Here is a 5,915-nt window from a genome sequence, read left to right as displayed (position 1 = left end):
TGGTTCAAAAAATTTTTAACCCATAACATGAACTTGTTAATATTTTTTTAAACCACGAAACAAACGTGTAAATATATATTTTTGTCATTTTACAGTGACTGGAATAGCTGTTAAAAAGTTCAAACAATTTTTAACCCACAAAATGAACTTGTTAATATTTTTTTTCATTTTCCAGTGACTGGAATAGCTGTTAGATGGTTCAAACAATTTTTAACCCATAAAATGAACTTGTTAATATTTTTTTAAACCACGAAACAAACTTGTAAATATATATATTTTTTTCATTTTCCGGTGACTGAGATAGCCGTGAGAATAATATTCAAATGATTTCTAACCCACAAAATGAACTTGTAAATATATATATTATTCATTTTCCAGTGACTGAAGGTGGTTCAAACCCTTCAGTGACTGAAGGTGACTGAGATGGTTCAAATAATTCTCAACCCACAAAATGAACTTGTAAATATATTTTTCTCATTTTCCAGAGACTGTAATAGCTGCTAGAAGGTTCAAACAACCTTGAACCCACGAAATGAACTTGTAAATACATATTTTTCGTTTATTAGTGACTGAAATAGCTGTTAAAAGGTCCAAACAATTTTCAAACCACAAAATGAACTTGTAAATATTTCTTTCTTACATATTTTTTCGTTTATTAGTGACTGAAATAGCTGTTAAAAGGTCCAAACAATTTTCAAACCACAAAATGAACTTGTAAATATTTCTTTCTTCATTTTTCAGTGACTGAAATAGCGGTTAAAAGGTCCAAACAATCTTCAACCCACAAAATGAACTTGTAAATATATTTGTTTCATCTTCCATAGACTGTAATAACTGTTAGAAGGTTCAAACAACTTTGAACCCACGAAATGAACCTGTAAATATATATTTTCTCGTATATCTAATGAATGGTGAGGGATTTTGCAAATCAGATTCCAGATTCGTGTTTCTCGCATCTAAGAGAGTAAGGTCACGAAGTTTGACCGATTTTTATTTTTCACAGATAGATGAGAAAAACCATGAACCATCGTGTGTTTTGAAACAGTAAAAAAAGTAATTTAAATTAAATTTTCTCCGTAGAAGAAGCTCTACCTGGGAAATGTCGGAGCCGAAATTGGCACCCCCAACTACTATACAGGTTGAGTTATTATGCAGCTTCAAACATAATTTTTGCAAATTTTCAAACAGCCATATTTAATGAACGGTAAGCAATTTTACAAATCAGTTTCCAGATTCGTGTACCTCACCTAAAAGACCATTAAGATCACTAAGTTTGAGCGATTTTTTTTTCACAAAAAATTTAGAAAAATCATGAAACACACAGAAACAAAAAGTATCTCAGATTTGGCTGAAATTTGCACCATAGATGAAGCTTGACCTAAGAAATGTCGGAACCAAATTTGGCATGAGCAGCTACTATACAGAGTGAGTCATGCAGCTTCAAACATAAAATTTGCAAATTTTCAAACGGCCATATTTAATGAACGGTAAGAAATTATACAAATCTGATTTCAGATTCGTGTTTCTCGCATCAAAGACCAAACGATCACGAAGTTTGAGCGATTTCTATTCTTCACCAAAATTTTAGAAAAACCATGGACTAACACTATAAAACCATCATGAAACACACTGAAACAAAAAGTAGGTATCTCAGATTTGGCTTCTTCAATTTACATCATCGGAAAAGTTCTACCTTAGATTTCTATTTTTCACAAAAAATTGAGAAAAACATGGACTAGGCTAACTAACCATCGTGAAACACACTGAAATAAAAAGTATCTCAGATTTGGCTGAAATTCGCACCATAGAAGCTTTACCTGAGAAATGTCGAGTAGGCTTCATATCTAATGAACGGTAAGGAATTTCGCCAATGTGATGACGTCATATTGTTCCTCTCGTCAAATACCATCATCATTCTTCCTAAGAGTTTAAGCAATTTCAATTTTAGGATTCATGGATTTCATGAAAAAAAAATGATTTCATTACCTGTTGCATGTTTCTGCTGCCCTGGTAGTATTTCCAGTTAATTTTCATCCAACACTGATTGATTGATTAATCAGTCAGTACCTCTTGCATGTTTCTCTGCTGCCCTGGTAGTAAGTATTTTAGTTGGTTTAATTCTGTACCAGGGAGTCAGAGCACTTGAAGAGGTAGCAGGGTTTTTCAACGCCTTCCAATGGAAGCATAGGCAACCCGCAACATTGATCTAGTTCGTGTACCTCTTGCATGTTTCTGTTGCCCTGGTAGAAATCTGGTCATTTCTAATATTCAAATGAGCTTGAGCGGGAAATTCAAATTTCTCATGATTACTAACTAACTATTTGAGCGGAAATCCGAATTTCTCATGATTAGCGGGAAATTCAAATTTCTCATGATTTATACTATTTGAGCGGGAAATACAAATTTCTCATGATTTATATACTATTTGAGCGGGAAATTCAAATTTCTCATGATTAGCGGGAAATTCAAATTTCTCATGATTTATACTATTTGAGCAGGAAATTCAAATTTCTCATGATTAGCGGGAAATTCAAATTTCTCATGATTTAGACTATTTGAGCAGGAAATTCAAATTTCTCATGATTTAGACTATTTGAGCAGGAAATTCAAATTTCTCATGATTAGCGGGAAATTAAAATTTCTCATGATTTAGACTATTTGAGCGGAAATTCAAATTCTCATGATTTATACTATTTGAGCAGGAAATTCAAATTCTCATGATTAGCGGGAAATTCAATTTCTCTCATGATTTATACTATTTAGTTCCGTTGATAATGAGTGTTTATTTTCAATTTCATCAAATGTAAGACTTTAATTTGTACCAAAATCAAACAAATCCGACCATCCTTTCGGAGTTTCCAAGATAATTTAAGTCATTTGAATTCTGGAACTTCAAACATAAAATTTGCAAATTTTCAAACGACCATATTCAATGAACGGTAAGGAATTTTGCAAATCTGATTTCAGGTCCGTGTTTTTTGAAATATGATTCCAGATTCGTGTTTCTCGCATCAAAGACCATGAGATCACGAAGTTTGAGCGATATTAATTCTTCACAAAAAATTGATTGGAAGCATAGACCACTCTGAGTCAAGAAGTATCTCAGATTTGGCTGAAATTTGGTCTTATCTCCTGAATGGTGAGGAATTTTGCAAATTTGATTCCATATTCGTGTTTCTCGCATCAAAGACCATGAGATCACGAAGTTTGAGCGATTTCCATTTTTCACAAAAAATTGAATGGAAGCACGGACTAACCCATCGTGAACCACACTAAGACAAGAAGTATCGCAGATTTGGCTGAAATTTGCTCATATCTCCTGAACGGTAAGGAATTTTGCAAATCTGATTTCAGGTCCGTGTTTTTTCAAATATGATTCCAGATTCGTGTTTCTCGCATCAAAGACCATGAGATCACGAAGTTTGAGCGATATTAATTCTTCACAAAAAATTGATGAAAGCATGGACCACACTGAGACAAGAAGTATATCAGATTTGGCTGAAATTTGGTCTTATCTCCTGAATGGTAAGGAATTTTGCAAATTTGATTCCATATTCGTGTTTCTCGCATCAAAGACCATGAGATCACGAAGTTTGAGCGATTTCCATTTTTCACAAAAAATTGATTGGAAGCACGGACTAACCATCGTGAACCACACACTAAGACAAGAAGTATCGCAGATTTGCCTGAAATTGGGTATATCTCCTGAACGGTAAGGAATTTTGCAAATCTGATTTCAGGTCCGTGTTTTTTCAAATATGATTCCAGATTCGTGTTTCTCGCATCAAAGACCATGAGATCACGAAGTTTGAGCGATATTAATTCTTCACAAAAAATTGATGAAAGCATGGACCGCACTGAGACAAGAAGTATCTCAGATTTGGCTGAAATTTGGTATTATCTCCTGAATGGTGAGGAATTTTGCAAATTTGATTCAAGATTCGTGTTTCTCTCATCAAAGACCATAAGATCACGAAGTTTGAGCGATTTTCATTTTCCAAAAAAATTGATTGGAAGCATATGGACTAATGTATATTTGTTAAATAGTAAATATAATATTAATATTCAGTATTCATATTTTATATTTTTTAATATTCAATAATTTAAATATCTAATTGACCATTGTGAACCACACTGAGACAAGAAGTATCTCAGATTTGGCTGATATTTGGTCATATCTCCTGAACGGTAAGGAATCAGTCCATGTTCACATGGACTAACTATCGTGAACCACACTGGAGCAAGAAGTATCTCAGATTTGGCTGAAATTTGGTCATATCTCCTGAACGGTAAGGAATTTTGCAATATGATTCAAGATTCGTTTTCCTCGCATCAAATACCATTAAGTTATTAACATTTTGTTAATAATTTTGGTGTAAACACAGCTTTACTATGAAATGGAATGAAAATACTCTTTATTAGGCGGAGTTAGGACGTATTATGCATGTATTATGTCTTATTGTAATGTATTATTATTTGCCTAACGGTACCTTACAGGCAAATAATAATACATTACAATAAGAAATAATACAAAAGAACTATGCAGTTCTGTAAGCTTGTTCATTTGTTTTTGATATGCGTTTTTGTATTTTACATTATCTTGTATTAAGCTTATTGCGGATAAAACTTCATTCATTCATTCAAGACTATATAAATAACTGCTCACATCCAAACTAAACATATCTTACCTTTGATAATTGGCCACTGAAAGTAGAAGACAAATTATCTGGACGCGAAAGATGACCATTGTGAATACATAGAGGAAGCAGGATGATTCTATTACTGAATAGAATGTATGAATGTTTAGTTTATCATCAGAGTTTGAATACACTGTAGTGCATTGTTTGAAAATAGGAGTAGTTGATACTCTGCATTGATAAGCAGTTCCTATCACGACCAACTAACTTCTCATAAGTCATGGGGCATAGGTCATCTTATTATTATTCATATTTATCATCATCTTTTATCAATTCCATTATGCATGTACATGCACTGTATTCATATATTGGTTCTTGGTGACTTAGTTAAGACTGATTGGGGCGTAATACCTGTAGTTTTCCTTGTTCTTGAATAAATAGATAAATTATTATTATAAGTTCTGAACGGACCTCAATAAATCCAAAACTACTCCTGTTTCCATATTCATACAAAAGATAAAATCCAGATTTAAAATTATCTATTCAGCATTTTCTGAGTTGAAAATTGATTTTCAGAACTTAGAAAAGAAAACAACCAATGTAAAATTTGGAGGTAGATTTCAAGCCAGGTAAAAAATTGAAAACAGTTCGGAATCATATCTTGCCATATTTCTTTATTGATTGTGGCAAATGATAATATTATTTTAGAATAGCTATAAGGATTCAGTTTTCAAACTGAATTTATCAATAGACTAACATTTTCATATCCAATCATAGGCTGAAGAGTATGGTACCGTATTCTACTTCATACTTCTCACAATATTGAAATAAGAGTACGCAGCACTCACAACCTAAAAAATTAAAAAATGCTTATTAAGTTTGTATTTTATAAAATAGGTAATGTAATCGTTTTCAGAAGATGAGTTTATTCTGTACCAAGTGGTTTTGAAACCTATTATTAAGGGAATTTTCTATTCTTCTAGTTTGAGTGTTTTATTTGTTACAATAATTACAGATCATAATTATAATAAATATAATATGATTGGGAGAAGACAACAGGCATAGCCCAAAACTGTCTTCTCCCAAATTTTAACAAATAAAAGTTTCAAAAAGAATAAGGTTAAGATTTTATACAAAAGATAAAATCCAGATTTTAAATTATCTATTCAGCATTTTCTGAGTTCAAAATTGATTTTCAGAACTTAGAAAAGAGAACAACCAATGTAAAATTTTGGAGGTAGATTTCAAGCCAGGTAAAAAATTGAAAACAGTTCGGAA

The 5,915-nt window shown here is 32.3% G+C and overlaps 2 protein-coding genes across 2 annotated transcripts in view; one reads left to right on the top strand and one right to left on the bottom strand.

The window, feature by feature from the left end:
* Positions 1-4,873, bottom strand: part of LOC120350189 (odorant receptor coreceptor-like) — a 105,597-nt gene extending 100,724 nt beyond the window's left edge. The window contains exon 1 of the mRNA XM_039422691.1: positions 4,689-4,873. The gene's annotated coding sequence lies outside the window, so the exon portion shown is untranslated. The remainder of the gene's footprint in view (positions 1-4,688) is intronic.
* The window catches only part of LOC111043676 (mitochondrial ribosome-associated GTPase 2), a 103,756-nt gene that overhangs the window by 23,292 nt on the left and 74,549 nt on the right, over positions 1-5,915 (top strand).

Source organism: Nilaparvata lugens, chromosome 3 (assembly GCF_014356525.2).
Source record: "Nilaparvata lugens isolate BPH chromosome 3, ASM1435652v1, whole genome shotgun sequence".
Taxonomy (NCBI): Eukaryota; Metazoa; Arthropoda; class Insecta; order Hemiptera; family Delphacidae; genus Nilaparvata; species Nilaparvata lugens.
The sequence above is the reverse complement of the archived record's forward strand: the minus strand, read 5'-3'. Positions and strand labels throughout refer to the sequence as shown.